The sequence below is a fragment of the Colius striatus genome, chromosome Z (assembly GCF_028858725.1).
Source record: "Colius striatus isolate bColStr4 chromosome Z, bColStr4.1.hap1, whole genome shotgun sequence".
NCBI classification, from domain to species: Eukaryota; Metazoa; Chordata; class Aves; order Coliiformes; family Coliidae; genus Colius; species Colius striatus.
The window spans coordinates 40,803,251-40,826,332 of NC_084790.1; the positions used below are offsets into that span (position 1 = coordinate 40,803,251).

General features: G+C 38.2%; 1 protein-coding gene across 3 annotated transcripts in view; it reads left to right on the plus strand.

The window, feature by feature from the left end:
- The window catches only part of PARP8 (poly(ADP-ribose) polymerase family member 8), a 118,072-nt gene that overhangs the window by 26,452 nt on the left and 68,538 nt on the right, over positions 1–23,082 (plus strand). The gene's annotated exons all lie outside the window — the stretch shown is intronic.

The following is a 23,082-nucleotide window of genomic DNA, read 5'->3' on the forward strand; positions in this document are numbered from 1 at the left end:
ATGGTAACCAGGTTGGAAGGGACTTTTAGAGATCATCAAGTCCAACTCCCCTGCAGACCTAGATCAGGTCTCATAGGAATGTGTCCAGGTGGGTCTTGAAGATCTCCAAGGAAGGAGACTCCAAATCCTCCCTGGGCAGCCTGTTCCACTGCTCCGTCACCCTCACAGTAAAATAGATTTTTCTTATATTTAAAGGGAACTTTTTGTGTTCCAGCTTCATCCCATTACCCCTTGACCTGTTGGAAGATACAATAGAAAAAAGGGATACCCCAACCTCCTGACACCCACCATTTAGATATTTGTAAATATTAACAAGATCCCCCTCAGTCTCCTCTTTTTTAGTCTATGAATGATAAACTGTTTTTCTCCATGCATTCTGTCTTCAGCTGCTGTTTTTCCTCTGGAGAAAAAAAATACATTTCCCATTCTCTCTGCATTTTAGAGAAAGCAAAGAGTTACAAATCTCTCTTTTTGTGTAAGCCTTTCAGATTCCTGTATTATATTGATAGGTGCCCATCTCTTTGATATCTGTGACTATTCATTGAAGTGGGACCATTTAGCCCAGTATGCCATATTAAGCAATGCAATGTTGTAGCTTTTGTTTCAGTTTCATGTTGTTGAACATGAATTTAGCATTCTTGACACAGTATATTCTTTTGTTTGGGTTGTGTCAATAATATATTTCCGTATGTAGAAAGATTTATCAGGAAAAGAATTTTAATAATGCATGGAAAAGTTGGGGGTTCTGACAATAAATGGACTTCAAAGTAACCGAAACAATAATTTAGCTAGGATTCATTTTAATGTATTTGTAAGAAGGCAAAATGTGAAACAGTTTTATGGAACTCTGGGAGGATCATATCAAATGGCCTTAATAGCTTTGCACTAATATTATAACTTAGTTATTATGGCAACAGTGGAATTTTGGGTTTATGTTTTATTTCCTTACTTGAGCAATGTAGCCTATGTGGCAAGCTTCAGGGGAATAATATACCTTCTACACCCTCAGGTTATGGAGAGTTTCCTGTGCTTGCACTAGCATTATTATTTTTTTAGTATTATTTATTGCCACTGACACTTAGATAAGAATTGCTAATTCTGTGTCCTAATATGAATGGAGTAAAGAGGGAGAATATTAATTTAATACAGAAGTCTGTGTATTCTCTCATGAGGCTTATGCATCTCATCTCCTTTAGTGCTTTTGAGTAAGTACTCTGTAATACTTGGAAGTATAGCCCAGGGAGGATTTTAATTGTGAAGTGCAGTTTTCAGCAGAAGTTTGTTTTTCTCTCCCACTGAGAGGCAGAAAAGTCCCTGGTGGAAGTGGTGCTGAGATAAGTTTTAGAAGGACTGAATAAACTCAGGATATGGAGCTGCGCTAGGCCTCCCTGACAGCTTATGTCAAAGTTGCTTTGCCATACACCTTGTTTCTCAGTCATCAATTTCAACTAAAGACTTAGTAAGAACTGATCCTTGTTGCATTAGTTTTTATTGTACAGAAATATTCAGTGAAAGCGATTACACTTCTTTGACTGTTTAGTCTTCCCTGTTATTAGTTACCCTGGTAAGGATTTGTCAGTGGTTATCTACAGGAGTCTGAAAATGTAACCTTAGTGCCTCCTACCAGAGCATACAATCTCACTGCTAAGTTTTATATGTGTGTCACCATCAGGTCACTCATCCTAGAAGGATGGAAGATAGCTGGAAGGTCTTGGTTAGTCATCTGTTTAACAAATAAATGTCTACATGAAAGTCAGGAAAGCTGCAGGGTCTTATGTATTTGCAAAGTCCTGCTATGGACGTTCCCTCCCTGTTTACATGCTAGATCTCATATCTAAATACAGTTTTGCTGCCTATTTTTGTGTTTCTGTAGTATGAAACCTTCTTCGAATAAGATTGCAGCTTTCCTTGGATAGGTACTCTTGTAATATATACCTGTACTAAGCACAGGGAGTCCCAACCTTACCTGAGTTAATGTTGTACAAGTAATTGAGCTGTTCCTAATTAAACTCAATTGAAATGATTTTCAGTACTAAATTGTGTAATTATGAAAGTTCTCAGCTTAGATACTGGTCTAATATTATTTCTTGCCTTCCTTACTGTGTTATTGGCGGGGAAATTGCAAAGCAAATGAATATTGCTGTTCCTGGTGACCCCATGGGAGTTGTTCGTGCACCTTTTGTCCAGGATGCACTAAGGCAATATATTATTTCAGTTAGAATTTACCGTTTTGATTGAAAACTAATATGTAAGAACTATGTGCTTCTCATAGAATATTTTGGTTTAGTAGAGACATGGTTTTCAGTGGTTAAGTAAATAAAGAGGAATTTTTAAACCCTTTACATTTAGCATAATGAAATATAGCCCTTTCAGAGCTCTATGCAGACCAAAAGAGAAGTGGATATGAAGAGACGGTGAGAAAATAGAATGCATAGTAAAATTGGGGAGGAGAGAATCTGGTAAAGAAATCAGGAAGAAAGACCTCTTAAGGGAGAGAGGGAATGGAGGTTTTGACCATCTCATTATGTTAGAATGAAATTAAGCTTCTCAGTGTATCAGTAAGTGATGAAAAGAGAAACCAAAAGTTCTTCCTTCAGTAATTTTAAAGCAATGAAATTTGAAGTGCAGGGATCCTTAGCCAAAAGTCATTTAAATAATTGTAAACATATTGTAAACATAAACTATTTTAAAAATCCCTTGGAATTCTTAGCTTTCTACAAAATCTGTTGGATTCTCTTTTCAGAGGTAGCAATGCTTTCCTAGCCTTACTCAGTATTTGAAATGTAGAGTTTATAAACTGTCAAATTAATGCCACCAGCTTTTATTGTATGCTGAAAACATAGTAACATATGTATTTTAAAATTAAAAATAGTCTTGAATTTATTGTCGCTTGGAAGTTTTTTACAGGGTAGTGAGGCAAGTTGACATGGCATATGAAGAGCACTTTGTCAGGCTTCTCGGTACCGAGAATTAAATTAGTTTGGCATTTGGAAAATAAGTGCTGTTCTGTCTGCTGACTGAGGGTGGCAGAGGCCTTGGGCTGCCTGGGCAGAGCTCAGCTGGAATTCTTCTCACTGAACTATGTGTTGCACTTCCTCTAAACAAACTGCTTTATACTGAAGGAGAGGGGAAAGTTGGATTTTTTTCTTATAATCTTAAAAATAATCTACAAGGACTGTGTACTATGTTTGCCATTTACTTTCTTGTATTTTTATTCCAATGCCTTTTCTTTCCTTTCCGTTTCTCTTATTGATCACTGAGAAATACGTATCAGCAAAGATATTTCTGCCAGGGTTGTGGCCTCATAATATCCAAATGAAGTGCCAAGGGTGAAAAGTTTATCTCTCAACAAAAGGAGGTAACAAGTTATCACTGCAAGTACAAGATTGTCATCTAGATTGGTTTGAAATTTAGGGAAAGGGAAATAAACCTTTCTCTATTCTTGTGTTAGGGTATAGAACATGGATTAATTAAAAACCAAACCTCTGAGACAAGAATTTGCAGACCTTTCATATTTTGTCTGAGGGTTCTGTTCTCACCTGCACTTAAAGACGGTGAAGTATAATACAATACCTTGAAAGACTGATCAATCTTTAAGCCCCATGAGGACAAATCTTGTGTTCTTCAGTGATACATTGCTATGGAGGTTCTCAACACAGGAGAGATTTTGTAAGCCTGCAAATGTGTTAGATGACTTATGACTACTCATGACTAACATGAAATCTGAATCCTGAGTGAAGATGTTGTCCTTGGAGAGTGGTCCAGTGAAAACTTGAGCTCTCTGAAGTTCTACTGATCTTCCAAAAACAGTTCTCTCTTCTTTGGCAGATCTTCTGCATTCTATACCCTAGACTCAGAAAGATATGTATGAGCCACATTTATAAATGTAGACTTATGTAATTACTGTACTCTATTGTGCCTACATCCCTAATCCTGGGAAGATACATCAAGGGTAGTTTCTTCACTGAGGTCAATGTAGAATGGTAACTCATACTAGATTTTTGTGGCTTAACACCTGCATTTGTCAAGATTTCAGAAGTGAAGAGGTTCACCAAGAGAAATAACCATCCATATATATGTCAGCTGTCAGCACTTTGGCTGTGTCAGCAGTTTCAAGAAAATCATGCTTGAGTTGGAAATTCAGTGAACAGAAAACCTTTGGGCCTCTTCTGACACACAGTTTTGCAGTTTGGGAGCACTCATGCTTTTGATATTTCTCTCTTTGTTTATTGATCATATCCTTAAAATCTTAGTGAATGTATTTGGTGTTACCCATCTTTGGGTTTATGGTCAATAAAAAGTGCCTGGGTTATTCTCATGTTGGGAAATCTGGGAAATAAATCTGTAGATATGTATTTGGTACTGACTTGATAGATGAGTATGAGAAGGCATCTTCAGCTCTGCTGTCACATTAGCAGCTGCTAGGTTAAGGAGTTCATACACACAGGAGACAGATGATTCTGCCTGTATCTTTAGGGTTGCTCATGCAAATGATCTCTGAAACCACAACTCTTTTGGGTATACCTGTGATTGCTTATGAATGTTTTTGTCTCTGCCTGAAAATACCTGTTCTCTCCCTTTGTGTGAGAAAAACCTTGATTCTTTCCACTTATAATTGTAAAGTCAAAGACAATTTTCAAGACTGCACTATATCAATGGAGATCTCTGAACCATGTCAAATATTTGTTATTGAACAGGTTTAACCAGACACCAACATTCTCAATGTTTTTAAGGGAGTATGGACCTGGAGCTGTGTAATGTTTAAACCTGAATAAATAAATAAGCTTATCTAGCAAATAAGAAAAGAGCACGGGAAGGAATTCCTGAGTTGTTACGGATGACTCTAAACTAATCACATTTACAACACAGCAAAGCATTAGAGAAAATTGTCTCAAAGTAACAGAGGCATGTCTGAACATAAATGAGTATATTCATATTTCACTGAAAATGACCATAAATGGCTTCCTCCTTAAGAACAAAGCAATTCTTGATTTATGTTTGTGGGCAAAGTGTAGGACCTGTTGGAGTAATCTGCATTTGTTTGACTTCATGTATAGACGATTCCTCTGCAACCTTCCTCACTCAGAAAAAATTCTTTTTAATGCTTGCTTCTTCTGTAGTGGCAAGCAACAAAGTGTACTGGGCCTTCCATTTATCTGGCCTTGTCCTTTCCCCTCTGTGGCAGGCAAGGAAGCACACGTGAGTGAGGGTACAATGGATGCTCAGTGTGGATCGCAGCGTGGCTTTCCAGGTTCTGCTGGAAGTCTTGTCTGCTGGAGAGATGCTGGATAGTGAAGGTACATGGAAACAGGGTGGGATAGTAGAGGTCAAGAGGTGCCCAGTCTTTCTTAACACCTGGTGAGGGCTTTCTGATCCCTCTTGAAACTAGCTCCTACTAGCCCCCTACTTTTAAAAAAACCCACCTTTTTCTGTCCAGCTCACTGGAATTTTGTGGCAGCTGCTCCAGAATGGGTGCTTTGCCATTGCTGGGAAAGACTGTGTGCCTATGCTCCTCAGAAACCATGAGTCAGCTTGCTCAAGGGAAGCAGGAGGAGGGGAAATCTCCTTTTATGATGAGTCTTCCCACACTTCCTGCTGTTTCTGTTTTGGGCACACTGGTTCAGAAGCTGTGGGCTGTGTTCTGCCCAGCCTCTGAGTGTATGAAAGTTATTCCTTCTCTGGGTGGATGCTGGGATCACCTACATGTCCTGATACTAGGTGTCAGTATCCCACGCCTTTCCCCATCTAGAACAAAAGCAATGATGTGTCATGTTGGCTTGAAGCATAATGTAGTAAGGGAGCACTGGAATGGGAGAAAGCCCTTGCTGAGCTCCATAGTTGCACAGAGTCCAGCAGTGAGGCAGAAGTTTTCTGAGGCACTCCTTATTTTGAGACACTGTTGTTTAGTCTAATCGTGTGGGATAAGTATATTCTCATTAAATTCATTGAGATGCTGGTCCTAACTTAACAAAAGTGTGACTGGACTCACAACACTAACAGTGAAGAAGTTCTTGCAAATAACACACCATCCATTTGAGTAATTTATGCAATAAAACCCCTTAATTCTGCCTCTGTGTTTAGAAGATCAGATTCTAAGGGTGAGTATAACAATGCTGAAATGATTTTAATATTATATGCATCTGGATAAAAATGATGACAGATAAGAAAGCAGTGCTCTTCAATTCACTTGCTGGAAACATTTTGCAAGTACTTCTTTTCTATTTTTTGCCAGTGTTTAGAGCTGCTACAACAGTGACAAGGAGTAAAAAAAAAATAGAATTGCTTCAGCTCTGTACTCCCACCCACGGACGTTCTTTAGTGTGGAAAATGAGTCATCAAGAAAATATATTTTTGCTTTGCAACGGACATTAGAGAATCGTTGGTCTTAAGACAAACTGTGTGTCAACTGATTTACCAGTGAAGGGGTCTGATCCTACTTGCATCCAATTACACCAGTCTCTTTCTTTAGAACCCCCTTGGGAAGTCACAGCAAGAAGTGACCGATGTGAGCTGCCCATAGTTCACAAGTATCTCCGATGTGGCTCCCACTTCAGTGGATGTATGTCATGTCTCACTTGAAGGCTATGACAAGCGACTGTGTCTCTTTGGAAGACACTGGGGCAGATCATCAGCACAGATTGATTGACTCGGGCCCTTTTGCAAGTGCTGCCCCAGCTGCCTGGCAATGGCATGGTGAGTCTGCCAGAACAGGGTTTGCTTACCACATTGGCTTCAACTCTGTGAGATGTGGCCAGGTGACATATCACAGCTTTTCAAGCAGTTTCTGAGAAGTCTTCTATCACAGGTGAAAAGTAAGTGAGAACTGATTCGTGAGCTGGCCTCTTGGTTTAAGAAAATAATCATCTTGGATGGGGTAGAGGCTGCTGTTTACTATCTGAGAATTTGGCCAATAATTTATTTTTACTTTATGTCTTATTTTGATGTGTAAGGCTTCAATATAATGTATAACAATTATAGGCTTTTAATCTATAATTTACAAAGCATATTGTAGAAGGAGAAGAGGAAGCATGAAGCTCACAGACACATAAAGGACAAAGCACAAACCTTATCCTCATTTGTTTTCATCAGACCATGCTTTTATCAGATGTTCAAAGGCACTGAAAGCTCAGCTGTATGTAAAGATAAAAATCTAAAACACCAAACCAGTGTTTTTCCCCCAAAATTTGTTTCCTTGGAAGCCAATGTGACTTTTGAGTTAATTTTTTTTCCCTTGTAGAAGTGTAGATTCTTACAGTTTTTACATCAATATGACACCTTTTATTAGATTTATTGGTATTTACTCTCAGATACCAACAGTGCACAGGTAGAATATCTAGAAAGCTTTTGGCTCATAGGTAGATAAATTTAGGTTATGGAAGCATGCTTATTAAAACTTACAATATTAGTTAGAAAATTGCACATGTAGCTTTATAAAATTCATAGGAATTCATAGAATTACTAGTCTTGTAAGCTCACAAGCAAAGCTATTAGAAAGATACAACTAGATCTTGTAACATATCTATTGCTTAGCACTGGTTGTTTCAAGACTGGTATGTACCTAAACAGAATGATTATGGTGAAGCTATTATGTTAGCTCTACACTTGAACATTTTGACATTGTATACCTGTCATGGTTTAGGCCCATCAGGGGACAAAAAACCACTATTAGCCTCAAGTACCAAAGACCTGAGAATTGTCAAAGGGCAGAGAGAGCTTGCTGCTGGTAACTCTCAGTCCTGCCATTGCCCTCCATGGGTTGCAGGGTCACAACCTGCATTCCTACCATGGGTTGCAGAGGGATCTCTGGTCTGGTGCTCCTCCTTCCTTCCTCCTTCTCTGAGTGCAGAGTCCTTGTGATCACCTCCATCTTGTACCACTCTTACACCTCCTGCCAAGCACTTAAAATTCCCATCCTTAAATAGTGATGGCAGAGGTGCCAGACTGGCCCAGCCAGGCCGGAGGTGAGTCTGAACCCAAGAGCCAGGGGAGAGTCTGAGAATACGTGCTTAATAGTCTCGTTGGCTACTGAGTCCTGGCTAGCTTCTTCATGGCATCAGTTTCTGTATAGTTTCATGATAACTGATCTTTGTAATTTTGTGAGTGGTGAGGATTACAGTTAGGTTATCCTTAACTGCACTTCGGTGGGTACACAGTTCTTCCCATTTGGTTATCAAGTGAGCATTCAACAGTTACTTGTGTAAATTGGGCACAAGGATGGGATCTACCAGGAGTTTCCAACCCTGGTAGCTTGCTAGAAGTGAGGCTGCCACAGCTTCATGTCCCAAATCCAGCTGGTAGTGAGGCTGAGCATGTATTCCCAGCAGGCACAATATGCATATAGCATAGAAACAGAACTGATTAGTTTGGAAAAGACTGTTAACATCAAGTCCTGCCATTAACCCAGCGTTGCCACATCCACCTCTAATCCATATTCCTCAGTGCCACATATACATGTCTTTTGAATGCCTCCAGGGATGGTGACTTAGCCAGTTTTCCAGGCAGCCTGTTCCAATGCTTGCCAACCCTTTCAGTGAAGAAATTGTTCCTAATGTGCAACTTCAACATAATGTGCAACTTGAGTCCACTTTCCCTTGTCCTCCCTTAGCCAATGCAGAGCATGGCCAGATGTGCATTCTGACTTGTGTGACATAGGACTCATTTGTCCCTCTGACCCTCTGTTTTACCTTGCATGTTCTCTCCCAGACCTTCTTTGCCCACCTTTGGCCCTTCTCATCATGAGTCTTGGGCAGTTCCTGAGCATCAAATAAAGTGTCCCAAGCCTGCTGGGCCCCTCAGTCTGCAGGGAAGCTCTCCCATTGATGTTCTGTGTTGTATGTCAGCTCTAGCCCATAGAGATGATAACTCCCTGTGACAACCCATGCTCCCCTGGGGCTCCCTTGCAGCTCCCTTGCTTGGTCCAGGCTGTTGGGGTTTGTTTACAGGCTGATGTAGCTGTATGTGGAGGTGATCACTGAGCCTGCCACCAACCCCAGCAAAAGGCTGCGAGCCCCCATTTCCATTACAGCCGTTCAGTGCTCCCCACTGTCAGCTCCAGAGAGCTGTGTGTGTGTGGCCACCAGTGGCTTCAGCTGTAGGCCATGTTGTCACAGACACCCATTGTGTGTGAAAGCTCTGGAGATCTCCCTCAGCTGCTGAGTTGTACTGACTCATCAAGCTACTTCTGGATGGTTTTATCTGTCTGTTAATAAGCCGACTAGCAGTACTTTCATTTGTGCCCAGGCTGAGCTGAACTCCTTGAACCCTTGTGTTTATTTAAATTCAGTATGATTTGAGTGCAAACTGATTTGGGCAAACTATCATTTTTTTCTCTTTTTTTTTCCTATATGGCTAGTTCCTTTAATGGGTCATAAAACAGACAGTTCACTTGCATCTCTCATACTGGATGTTCACTTACTGAAACCTTTCCTGATCCTCCATGAAGCTTAGTAATTGTGGGAATGGCTGTCGGGGCTACATTTAGAAATGTAGTTATTAAGCATTCACAGTTCACAGCAGTTTCCACATTTTTTCAGTTCCACACATTCTTTGGGTTAAAGAATATACTCTCCTTACCTTTCTCTTCCCCTGCCCAGCTCCTGTAGAAAAACAGCTGTCATGTTGTTTTCAGTTCTTGGTTGAGGAAAGGAGATTCATTTGTGTTTGTGGATTTGAAAGAAGAGACTCTAAAAGGAGAAGTAAACATAAACAACCTTTGACTGAGAATTCTGTTTTTCTGAGAGTGTAAGATCCACTGAGCTCACTGGAGGATTACATGACTCTGAAAAAAATAGGCTCTTAAATTAAATAATTTACATGCCTAGACTTCCAGTTGTCTGAACAAGCTATGCCCTTTTTGTTTTTTCTTTTCATATTTACATTTAGATTTTAGTTTCCGCTTACACAAGTCCTTTGATGAAAACAAATATAGCTCATTGGAAATACATTTTGTAAGTTGTTGATGCCTGTATTTGCCTACTTCATTAGGAACATCACAGTATACTGCTGCATTTACATTTCTCTCCTGATCTAATAAAGTAAATATAGTACATAAAATAAAATTAGCTTAATTTCACACTTACTCAGTAGTGTATCCAGTGTCCTGCAGGATCTGCTTTTTATTTTTAAAACAAATCAAACAAACAAAATGTAGTTATTTCTCTGTAATTTCATTTCTGTCTTATTACCATTTTGAGAAGCAAGTGGTTTTGATATTAGGAAGTATGCATTACCCTGATGTTTATTAGGTTAGAATGACATCCTGAATTCACAGAAGGTGAGGGACAACAAATTAAGAAATTGAATTTGAATTGTAGTAATTTCTTATTAAAACTAGGATTCATTGATTAAGTCTATCATACAAGAGCAGTTTTACGTATTTCAGTGTGATCTGTGTTGCAAAGAATGTTTTAAAAAAAACCCAAACAGAACCATAGGTCAGGAAAAGACCTTTAGAATCATGGAGTCTAATCACTAACCTCACACTAAACTACGGCCCTCAGCACCTCAGCTACGAGTCTTTGGAATATCTCCATGGATGGTGACTCCACCACTTTCCTGGGTAGCCTGTTCAAGTGTTTAGCCCTCTCGGTGAATAAGTTCTTCCTAGTATCCAATCTAAACCTCCACTGGCGTAATGTGAGCTCATTTTCTCTTGATCTATCACTCCTTATTTGAGAGGCGAGACTGACCTCCATTCACTATGACCTCCTTTCAGGTAGTTGCAGAGATCGATAAGGTCTCATCTCAGCCTCCCTTTGAAAAATCTATAAGCAAAGGCTTTTTTTGTCTGTAAATTAAAGTCACTTAACTGTTTCTGTATGTTTTTTCTACCAATGCTGCTTACTTGTTTTCCATAGTGCTGCTGTATCTGCCAACTCTGTTTTGGCTTTGCCACTGGTGTAAATCTCATGGTGATAGGATTGGTCCTTTTGGTAGGACTGTGCAAGAGTGCCTATAGTCAGTAAAGTCTTGTATAAATGCATTGTCCTAAAGATAAGAGGTATACCTCTTATTACCAGTGGAATTACCTCTTGTTCCCGTTATCTCTTACACTACTTAGAGGACATGATGTAAGTAACATTTTCAAGCTTTTAAAAACTCAAACTGATCATTACTCCTCTAATTCTATTTGTAGACAGGTTTAGCAAATGTGAGGTCGGTAAAATCTGCTCTGGGAAACAGTGGCAGTTGAATGATCAACTGCTGTGGCTATGTTTGGTGGAAATTTGCTAAAAAATGTAAAGTGAGTGTTCCAAAAGTAAATATTAGAATATTTTATAGAAAACGCATAACAGTTACCTTCATGTAAGCCTTTGTATTTTGTTATTTCAAAAAGGTAAGTGGCAGGGTTTAGAAGTTTGAAGAGGAGCAAAGCTGTGTTTTCCACTAGTTGGAACTTTATTGTATAACATACTCATGGTTAGATATATCTAGCTAAGTTAGGCAGGTAGTAGATGTGATATTTTGATGACTTTAAAAAATTTACCAAAACTCAGTCAGCTCTGAACTTCCCATTGGAGTTACAAATACCTGGATTTGGCAGGAGAAGGTCAATGTGAAACACTTTCATACTGTGGATAACAATAGATTTGCCAGCATTTAAGACTTTTATATGAGAAAGGATAGCCTTCTAGCTGGTGCGTATGATAGAAAAGATGTCTTGTATGTACCAGTCACTGTGTGAGCTGAAACTGTTCAGTGTCATTCCTGGGTGTTTTTTCCTTCCCTGCAAAACATGGAGGCTACCAGTGGCTGTCCCATCAAGGCATTGTCTCAGCACTTTTGATGGTGTTTCCACAAGTGCTGAGGCCCAGAGAGAATGCAGTCAAGAACAAGAACAATAGGTATATCCTATAGTGATCTACCAACTAGAGAAACTGGGAGATGGGCAGGAGAGACTTACTTCTGTTTCCTTCAACTCAACCCAAGTTTTACTGCAGAGTAAAATGGGAGGTGAAATACTCAATGCTAAATTATATAGTGTTGAGTTTGGGTTTAGTGGGGTTTTTTATTTTGTTTTGGTTTATTTTAAAAAAAAAAAATTTCTTTGCTTATGCCACTAACTATGTTCTTGTTAAATGTTTTTAATTAAAGCTGCTTGATCTGATTGAGTCATTTAGGTTACATTTAGGTTAGATTTTTCCTTTGAGCACTGAGAGCCCTATCCTGCTAGGTGCTGAGCATGCTCTGCTCCCACAGCTTTCTCAATAGGAGCTGAGACTACTGCAGGCCCCTGCAGGTGACTAGGTCCTCATGGGGCTATATCACACACAATCTAGCATAATTTAAAACATAATGAAGCTTTTCAAATGTGTTTTGATTAATATGTCATGGACTCCCTCAGTAAAATTTCTGTGCCTTAGTATATCACTGTAAGTATTTCATTAAGCAGTAAAATCTTGCTGTATTTTTCAGGTCTTCACTATGTGTTCTGGTGTGAGACTGCTATTTTTCCTTTTAATTTCTCAGGTGCAAATAAGTGATGTGGTTTTACTGTTCCATTTCACCTCAGGCAATAATTTCAAACAGTTATACCACTTCTCCTGGGCTTAGTGACGCTATCAGATGATGGAAAGTGAGTGACCTTTCAAAACTGAGTGAACTATAATCACTCTGCCACCAAGCTCCTGGTTTTCTGTTCTGGAAGAGAGCCTCTGCAGTAGCCCCCTAGCACCTGATGGGGATGTTTATTGATGAGGTATTCGCATGACTCACACAACTGGTGCCTGTGATGATGAACAATTGTGTAAGCAGGTGAGCAGTTTGATCCATATCTGCTTCTAAAGTTTTCAGGGTATTTTTTGAGGAGATAAAAATACAGCTTAGCCAGCCATTTGGGGAAGCATTACCTGAGGGTTTTTCTTTGTGAACTCTCTCCTCCCTCAAAGAAGAAACCCAGCCCTCAAACTAAAAAAATTATCTTCCCAAGTGTTTGTACTTAGGTTACTTTGACTCTGCCTACTTGAAATATTGGCAGTTCAGTTACCCAGCGCTCTGTTGTTTTGTGGATCCTGACATGCCTGAGAAGACAGTTTGGATCTTGGTAAAATTGAGACAGATGTTAAGATGTAGATTTCTGATTCAGATTTTTTGAGCTCTATATTTAGATTTCTCAGTACAATGGCCTCAGTAAACAGGGTGACAAGCACTTGCAGCTGCATTTCTTCTTCCATTGATCGTTTCCATACAGCCTGGGGCACTGCTGGCTGAACAGTTCTTCAAGTCACTCCAAGTGCTGCATATGGTGTCAGTGAGACATCAAGAAGGGAGAAAATATTCCGCGGTCTTTGATCCTTTTTTCTTTCACTCTATTGGTTAATTGCTTTTGTTCTCTTTATATCACCTCATTTTTCTTTACATTGGTCTTTATAGCTCTGTCTTTATTCAATGCTCTGAGATTAAGAGCTCTCTGTTAGTGATATACAGGTTGTAGTCTCACATTAGCAGAAGACTGAAATTTTCTTGCCATGTTTACTTTCATTCGCTAGACCTATTGGAAATACTTAGTAATAGAGTGACTGATTAAAAAACTTACTCCTTACAGGTTTTTTCTCATCTTCAGGATGCTTTCCAAATTTTGGTGATCATTTTGGTGGCTGTATGCGCTAGAGCAGACAGAGCAAGGAGTAAGGAAAGAATGAAGGGGGTGCATAATCTCTCACATTTATGTGTTGCAAATTTGCTGATGAAGAAGCTGAGGCAAGGTTATGCCGTCACTTTTTTTAAAGTCAGTGGGAGTTTTGGCTATTGAATTTCATAGCAGCAGAATTTAAATATGTATTTTGAAAAGTATGTACCAGTTTTGAGTACCTTACCAGTTTCTCAAAGGTATTTATTTACATGTTGGCCTCATAAAAGGTCTTAATTCATTTTAAGATACCTAAATTTCTATGGAAATCTATGATGAAGTGAGCATTTTTGTACCTTTGTGAGTACCTTAGCTACAATGATGGATAGACACGGATGTTATTTTCAAGGGAATATAATCAGATTTGGTCTTTTACAGCCATTTCTGCACAATTATCGTTTCCTATTTTTTTTCTTTTTAATTCTGCACTGTAAGGCATTATGTTTCAAAACTGCTAAAGATTCCCACCGATTTCTGCTGGAGATGTAGCAATTTAGCACACATGAAAGGTAAATCAGCGTCTGGAAAACTTTGTAGTTACGGATAGCCTTTTGAAAATGTGTGCATTTTTTTCTTGCTGGGAAGCATATAGCAAGTCACTGTCACAGCTGGGAATAGAACTAAGTCCGCCATTGCAAGAATATAAGGGCTTCCTAAGCCAGTGCTTCCTCTGACACGTAATTAGTATTTTGAGAAGATGGGGATCTAATTAAGACTAGTGGAGGGTTTTTTTTAAATTGTATCCTCAAAAATTAAAATTATATGCAAAATATAACTACATATTGGTGTAGAGTACTAAAACTATCTTTTGTTATTCATTCTATAGTTTATTTAGCATATTCTGTAGGAATGTCTACCAGAATATATTCAGATACGATTGTTTGGGAATGGTATGAAATTGATATTCTGTGAGCACTCATGCATCTAGAAGTGTTCTTTGGCCCAAGAACAGCCCATGTATTTTGAAATTGTACCTTATTAGATGAACTGTTACTAAATATGTCTAAATGCAAAAAAAAAAAAAAAAAAAAAAAAAAAAAAAGTTGCAACATGTTTTCTATTGCATTCTGTCACAAAGAGGAATTCACAGTTTGCTACTGAGGAACAGCTAAAATCCATGAGAAGTTGGTGGAAGGATTGTTTCAGATCTTGGCCAATTCTACTACTTCAAATGCATAAAAACTACTTGAAATGAAATTCCCTGCTGCTATTATTCTGCACACTATTAAAATATAGTACAAGGGATATACTTAGAATTTTTTTCCATGAGTCACATTGAGAAGTCATCAATGTCATAGTCAACCTACAACTTTGTTCTCTGAGAAACAAAGTGAGAAAGGCAAGTAACATTTTACTCTTTAATAACTCATTAAAAGTATCCTTGGGAAACATATTTATTAGTAACTTTGCAAATGCAAATTTTTTCCGTTAATTTTACTTAAGGTCTTTCTCTTTCCTGGCTTTAAACTACTATGTGATTAGCCCTTCAAGCCCTTCCTGTGGGAGACTAATTTACTGTTTAATGGGGTTCTCCATTTATGAGTTTCAGCCAAGTTAGACTTTTTCCTCTTAATTTCATGTGAGTATGGTTTGCTGTCTCTCCTTGGGCCATCCTGTAAATATGATATTTATATTCAGGTTTTCACTCTGGAAAACACATCTCAACAGACATCACATTTCCTGCTACACTTGCTCATTGATTTGCCATAGTATCTACACCTTGCTATCTGAACTCATTTATGTATTTGCTTGCTGACGTTATCTGCCAGATTGATGATTGCTTCTTGATATTTCCTGTACTCCCTCCAATTTACTGACATCTTTGTAATGCTAAAGATATCCAGGACTGAATGCTGTATTTCAAGAGTACCCATGCCCTCAGACCAAAACTGTCATATCTGAAAAGAAAGGAAACAAAACAATCCTTTATTATTGTCATCTCTGACTGAATCTTTTATTTTATTTGCTGTTGCAGTGTGTATACTGTTCATGACCATGATTCAGTGGCAGAGATGTTACAGGTATCCCAGTGAGGCTCCAGAGGTGAGAGTTTGGACATGCTCTGTGTTTCATGTTGTCCCTTGCACAACTGAAATTCTTGGGTCTTTTGAGGGGAAGCAAACACTGCTAATCAGGTAGCACCTCCTTTTGTGTCTCAAACCATAGCAAACACTAGACAGTAGAATGAGCCAGCCCCTTAGACTTGCAAGCAACCCTTGCAGCCCTGTGGTGTAGGAGTCAGGAACAGTGATTGTTGCCTTGGATTAAAATGTCTGCAGGATATGGATGCATCATAACCTAGCAATTTTCAGAGCTCATGGGCTCTTTATTGACTTGACCTGGAGGCTGTTTTTACCTATAAGTGACAGCTAAAATAACTGGCTGTAGATATAGCACTGGTCCTGAATTACGTGAATGATTATATTGGCATAAATAAACTGAGTTGAGCTATTTTCTTAAGTAACATCTATTGAAACTCTTACTCTGGAATTTTGTTATTTGAAAGTGTGCAAGAAAATGCACTCTTAGTTTGACTATTCCTAAAAGCTTGATCTTCAAATTCTATATTTGGAAGTTATTTATTTAGTTTATATTTATTTTAGTGGAAACTATACGTGTGGAACTTAAAGAAAAAAACTAATTTTAGTCCATAAATTACAGTACTTCAGCTTTAGAAGTATTGAGAGTTTTACTGGGCTGGGGGGGATGCAGGTTTTCTTTTCCTTTGTGCAGGGGTTCTTCTTCTTTGTTGTGCGAAACGGGAGTGACCAGACACTAATATGATGTGCATCAGCTCCAATTTATTGTCACATAATCATCACTTATATACCTTTTTCAAATGCTGTGTACGTGCTACAATTCATGGCAGAAAGTTAATACTAAGCATCACACGCTACGCATAAGGCCTCAAAGTTTCATTTTTGTAACAACTTAAACACCAACCTCATTGTGTAAAAACACCATCCTTATTGTGCTTAAAACATCAGTCTTATTGTGTTTAAAATATCACCCCATCTGTTCGGCCTTCAGTTAGTTTTCTCTCACACTATGGTTATGCTTACCTTACATTTAGTTAACTTTATATTATTGTTAGTTACATATGTTACAACTTTTTAGTCAAGTACAATCAATCATATAATGCTAAACTGAATGCTCTATTCAGTCTTCTAACAATGCTTAGTTTAATGTCCTGTCCTATCTTCTTGCTTTGACCTTGTTTCTGTTACAATCTGCTGTTTCGGTTTTCCCCTTGCTCAAGCTTGCTATCACATAGGCATTCCTTTCTTTCCTTTTTTGCTGTAGAAGGCAATTCAAAGACAAACTGCAGACTTTCTTCGTTTCTGACTGACTCCATAACATTCATTATAGCCCAGGCCCCAACAGGGGGAGGGAAAAGTTTTAATTCTGTGAGGTATATCCAAGAACCGAAGAAAGAGTATTTGAATTGTACATTTTTCCCCCTGCACAGTAGTGGCTGTTGTACATGTCGTTAGATAAGTAAGCAAAATGCCAACTAATTAATGAAGGTGTAGAGTGGTCTAAGAAGGACGTCAAGGACTTTTCTCATTTTTTGAACACTGCATGTAAAGGAAAAGACTCATTCCACTTGTTAGGGACATGATGAAGCTAAACACTGAATATCTCCAAGGATTTATATTGGCCTTATTTTTATTTTTATTGATTGGTAACATTCTGGAATTATCTGCTAAAATGATCAATAAACCTTCCTATGACAAGACGATTTCTTCTGTTGCTTGGAACTCTGTAACTATTCAGTTTGCAGTTTGCCTTGGAATCATATTTTTTTCTTGTTGCATCCTTTTATTTTTGTTTTGAAAGATCATAACACAAGGACTTCATATAGGAGTTGGATGGGGGTCTGAATTGAAAGCTGAGTAACTAGAATCACAGCCACAAGAGCCTCAGAACAGCAATCCAATAGGTCTAGTTAGACCAAAACCTCTTGGCTTTAAGATCATTCTTAACTGGCTCCAAAAAAAAGATACCATGGTTGCTTCTGACAGCAGTGCTCCAAAACAAACAGAAAGAAGCTGAAGAGAGGAAAAAAACTTTATTCCTTAAAAAAAAAAAAAAACCAAAAAAAAACCCCAACAACCAAAACCCAAAACCAAAAAAACCCAGAAACTGTAGAAAAAACATAGTCAGATAAGATGAGCCCAATCCTGGAAATAAGGTGCCAGTAGGCTATGATCGTATATGCTACTATGTTACAGCTGAGCTGGGGCAAACCAATTACTGTCTTGACTTTGTTTTGCACACTGTGTCCTGGGGAAGACTGAAATGGATGAAGAGCTAATGGTAAGAATAGAGGGAGAATTCAAAACAGCAGAGAACAGTGCAGAGAACACAGAAGAGAGCTTTAAAGCGTACCTGTGTTGAGGGGAGGGAGCTGGACCTGGCCAATAAAAGGTAGCTTTTGAAGTTTCTGGGTGAAATGGCCTAATTGTGATATAGTGGGGTTGTGGACAGCATGGCTTTGCACACATACCCATATTTTGATATAACTCCTAGAATGACATGCAGCACGCACTTTTTTTTTTTCCTCCCCGAGTGTCCTTGATTTGCTTATTTCATAAGTGCTATTTTTTAGGAGTGCCCTTATGTTTGTTGCAGTGATGATTAATCCTGTAGACTTCAATGCATTTACTAGAAGTTGCCATGCCTTGTTCATTGGATGCATTACAAAAGGGAACTGGTTGAGCTGCAGTCTTCCATATCCCCTTTACTTGAATAACATGCTAAATCAAGCAGGGCTTTATGAATAATGTTCACTATTTGATTCAGATACACTTTGGTTACATGAAAGGACCAGTTGCACAATTATTCTTAGTGACAAATGCAAACATGTAATAGCTTTGATGCAGTACCTCTGTTCTTCCAGGTTATGTCAAGAAATGAAAGCAGTGCCATTTTTGATTCATTGGTACTGCTCATCTCTCTTTGGAATAGTTTTAATTTGCTATTAGTAGATGTGCCTGGAACTTTTCTATGTCATCAAAAACGTGCATTCTCCAACATCTAGAGGAAAAGGTTATTCAGAATCAGTTTTTAATTCTTCTCTGAGTAATTGCTGGTGCACCATGGGGAGTTTTAATGAATAATGAAAGGAGTGTGGGCACAAATTTATCTTCTTTGCAAGCACCTGGCTGTATCTAGCTGTGAAAAATAACTGTGACTGATGCTAGGTCATCAGTTATTGGATCACAAGGGATATGGAAACTTGTTGAACTAATGTGTTTCAGAAGGAGATTTAAGGTGGTCTGTATATCTGAAACCAAATTAGTACGTTACAGACACTCACATTCAAAACATTTTAAAGGGTAGTTCAAAAGCTGTTTAAAAAACCATGAAACTTATTTTAATCAGGAATCCAGAAAATAACATAGATGTGAAATGATTGTCAGTCAGTTGTATCGGAAGTATTTAAAGTATTTTTAAAATGTATTTTTAAAAAAGTATTTAAAAGAAAGAGAGAGAGAGAAAGAAAGAAAGACAGAAATAAAGACATACTCAGGAAAATTTGCATACTTTGGAATATATTTTGAAATTTTGAGCAAAATGATTTCTTGTTTCTGGAAATACTGGGAGTGTGGTACGGGACAGAAGTCATGTATTTTCTATGCAGGTTGGCTGCAATGTTTTCTGTCAAGCACTAAAGTCTCATTTGGCCTTGAGTGAGATTGAATTCTCGTTCTAAATTCCATAAGAGAAAAGGAAAATATTTTTTATATAATGAGGTTACTCTTGCTGCCCTTGATTAGCAACCACTTTTTCCACAGCTGTGCTAATATGTGCATGAGAACTTAGATCTATCCTCTTTTTTGTCTCATTTGTTGAGACTTCTCTTTTCTAGAAGAGAATAAAGTGCATTTTTAATAACTGACATTATATTTTATTTCACTGCTTAAAAAAAAAGGCACAGGTCTTTCCTGTGTTTCAGTAATTATTTCACTATGTGAAAGAGCAAAAAACTTGTATATTTTTTTGTCTTTTTAAAAGCCTTCTGCAAATTTTTCTTCTCAGCTGTATCACATGATGTGCTGTCTTCCACTTTTCTAGCTCATGATATTCTAACCAGTGTTCACTTGCCTGTGTATTTGGAGAGGCACATTGGTTTGTGGTTAGTGTTTTATGCAACTGGAACTTCTTTCACTTCCATTTATGTTTTTGGTCACATTACTGAGACTGTATTATGAACTTACCACAAATAATGGAATGCAGTGCTTGCTAATTTGTATTGACTAATATTTACTTCATTCATTAATGTGACTGCAATACAAAAAGTGTATGTTACATTAAGTCTTCATTTACGGATACATATTAAAAGTCTACATATTTTTTAATGAAAGACATTGTGAGTCCTTGCAATAACTGATCACAAAACTTATGTGCTGAGAAAATTCAGAATGCTGAATTTTGTGTATGTTACTGAATATGGGCTTCTGTGAAGCACTTCTTCAACTGGTGTGTGCTCAGGGAGATGGACACTTTCAACAAGTCCAGAGAGGAAGGTCAAGATAATTTTTCCAGGGGTGTAATTGCATAGTTTTTTAAGAGTTCCATTGAAAGGTATTGAGTGTTTCATAGCACAGCAGTCATACATATCAAATGATGAAGTATTTTCCTAATGCACTTGTTCATAAATTGTCAAAAACCCTAACATTTATCATTCACACATGATTGTGTCAGTTGAACAGCGAAGGAGAGTTTATATTAACTTTGTCCTAACTGTAAGTAACACAGCAGTAATTCTTATGCTTTTTTTTTTTTTTTTTTTTTTTTTGCAATTGCTTTTATAGTTACTTTGTTCTGGTTTCAAAATAGGAAATGCTGCCCAGGGAGGGGGTGTGGAGTCTCCTTCCTTGAAGGTCTTCAAGGTCTCCTTCCTTGAAGGTCTTCAAGACTTGCCAGGACATGTTCCTATGTGACCTGATCTAGGTTCACCTGCTTCTGCAGGGGGGTTGGACTAGATGATCTCTAAAGGTTCCTTTCAACCCCTACCATTCTGTGATTCTGTGGTTGAATCCAGGTTGTGACTTTAGAAGGCCTGTCTTTTGGTGTTGTCCATTAAGTAGAAGAGGTCTTTTTTTTCATAGAAAATTGCTGCTTATGGCTGTTGTATTTCTTCTGCTGTTATTTGCATGCATGCCATCTTTGTACAAATTTGAAAAAAGATGACAATGAAGCCTTTTGCAGTATGTTTAACTGTCATTTTTTAATTGTAATTCTCTTCCTAAGGTCAACTTCAAAAAAGGAGGAGGATATTAATGGACTTTTTTTCTTCTTAAGCATTCCGGTTTTTTTTGTGTAATAACTTACCCAGTTTTTCAGATGGCCAATACCTATGTGCCTTCATCTCCTACCAGTTCTCAAGAGATTTATTCAAAGCTCAGGTATTACAGGAGTGCAATTTGAAAACTTTGTTTCACTGGAATCCCACAGTATGTCTTTTGAAGATCATAATTTTCACCTTGTATTTGTGATATGTTTTATTGCCAAGCTATTAGATTTCAAACTGAATGTCAGACCAGTTACTAGAAAAGGAAATGACCAGTGCTCATGGTGGAATACTTTTGGAAAGAGTTTTGTTTCATTTAAGGAAAAAGGTTAGTCAGAAGTAAAACAGTGGGAAGGGTCTGGCTTCAAATGGCTATCTTGTTGAAGAGGAAGCTAAAGACTGTGAAAATAGTACGAATGCACTAAGGAATTTGGGAGCATTTTCAAAGATAAGGAAGATAAGGAAAGAGTGAAGATAGGAGTGGGAATATTTTCCATATAATTAGTGAAATGTGGTTCTGCTGTAGCATGTTATGTGTAGATAACTGAAAGTGAGTAGCAATTTGGGGAGTTGATGGGTAGAAATTGATAAAAGAATAGAATTTCAGTTGCATCTGTTCAGATGGACTTTATTCTTAATCCTTCTCACTGCCCCACCTAGAAGAAAGTAGAAACATGAGGTTTGTATCATACCACACTTTCAGAAATATTATACAGACCATCAAAGAGGCCCTTTGACCCAAAATTTTCACCAGTATAATTTTGTTTTTCTTATAAAGGTCTCACTACTGTTCATTCACCAGTGTGTTCAGAAGTTGACCATATCATATAATCAATAGCACAGTAGCATTTAATCTTACATATTTGTCCATAGGTTACTTTGTCAAGTCTTAGTATTTTTTCTTTGTATGTAAAGTTTTGTGCATTGCATTGTTTCATTAATCGTCTAGATTTGTGTCCTGGTTTTGCCTCAGACGGGATTAATATTCATCATAGTAGCTGATGTAGTGTTCTGGTTTGGACTTAGTGTGAGAATAATGTAGGTAGAACATTAGTTACATTAGCAACAACTAAGTTGCTCCTAAGTAAATAGGTAAAGGATTTGTCAGCTTCTTCTGCTGTGCCAGCAAGAAGTCTGATGAGGCAAAATAAGTTGGGAGGGAATACAGCCAGGACAGCTGACTGACCAAAGGGATATTCCATGCCATAGGACATCATACCCAGTATATAAACTCAGGGAAGCTGATTGGGAAGGGTATATTGCTGCTCAGAGACTTGGCTAAACATCAGCCAGAGCATGGTGAGCAATTGCATTGTGTATCCCTTATTGTTCTAGGGTTCTCCCACAGGGTAGGGAAAAACGGAGAGGGAGTTGAGGAGGAGTGAGCAAGCCCTTGTGTGATGCTTAATTGCTAGCTGGGGGTAAACCACAACAATCTGGTATTTTGGATACAGTAAACAAAAAATAACCTCATCTGAATTCTGTACCTCCAGATGCGTTAAGAATCAGAAAGTCTACTTACTCTTATATCGCGTTATAGTTTGGCATGAGACTACCATAAGATTTGATACGACAAAAAAAAAACACCCTTCTTTCCATTTTTCAGCAAGTTTGCAAACTAGAACATTAGCACATGCAGCTCTGTCTCTAGTAGACATTACTAAAACAGGAATAGAAAGTAGATCACAATTTCCATGCTTAATAAAGCAGTAAGTCAGCAGTTGCCATGGCACAGAGCTGGTTGAATTGTCATAACCGTTTCATAGACATAAATCTTAGACTTGCACCAGATGCTTCATGCTGTTCCTGCTGTCCAAAACTGCTGGAAATTCAGCTTAAAGGATTTCTTTCCTAGAGAGAAACTACAGGTGACATGGAGTTGACATAACGTGAATTTGATGGGAAGATGCGCTCCAGTTACACACTCCAGCTCCAGCACCATTGTTAGGCTTTAGAATGCAGGACTGATCCTGAAGTTTACACAATGATAGGTAAAAGCTGTAGTGCAAGGCACAGGAAGCAGTCTTAAAAATTGATGTAAGGAGGTGAAGCTGATTCTTTTTGTGAATGTGCTTTGACATCATAACTTTTGCTTTGGTGCATTTTTCAGTTGCCATGGATTTTTTTCTTAGCCCCAGAGATTCCATTGGGGATA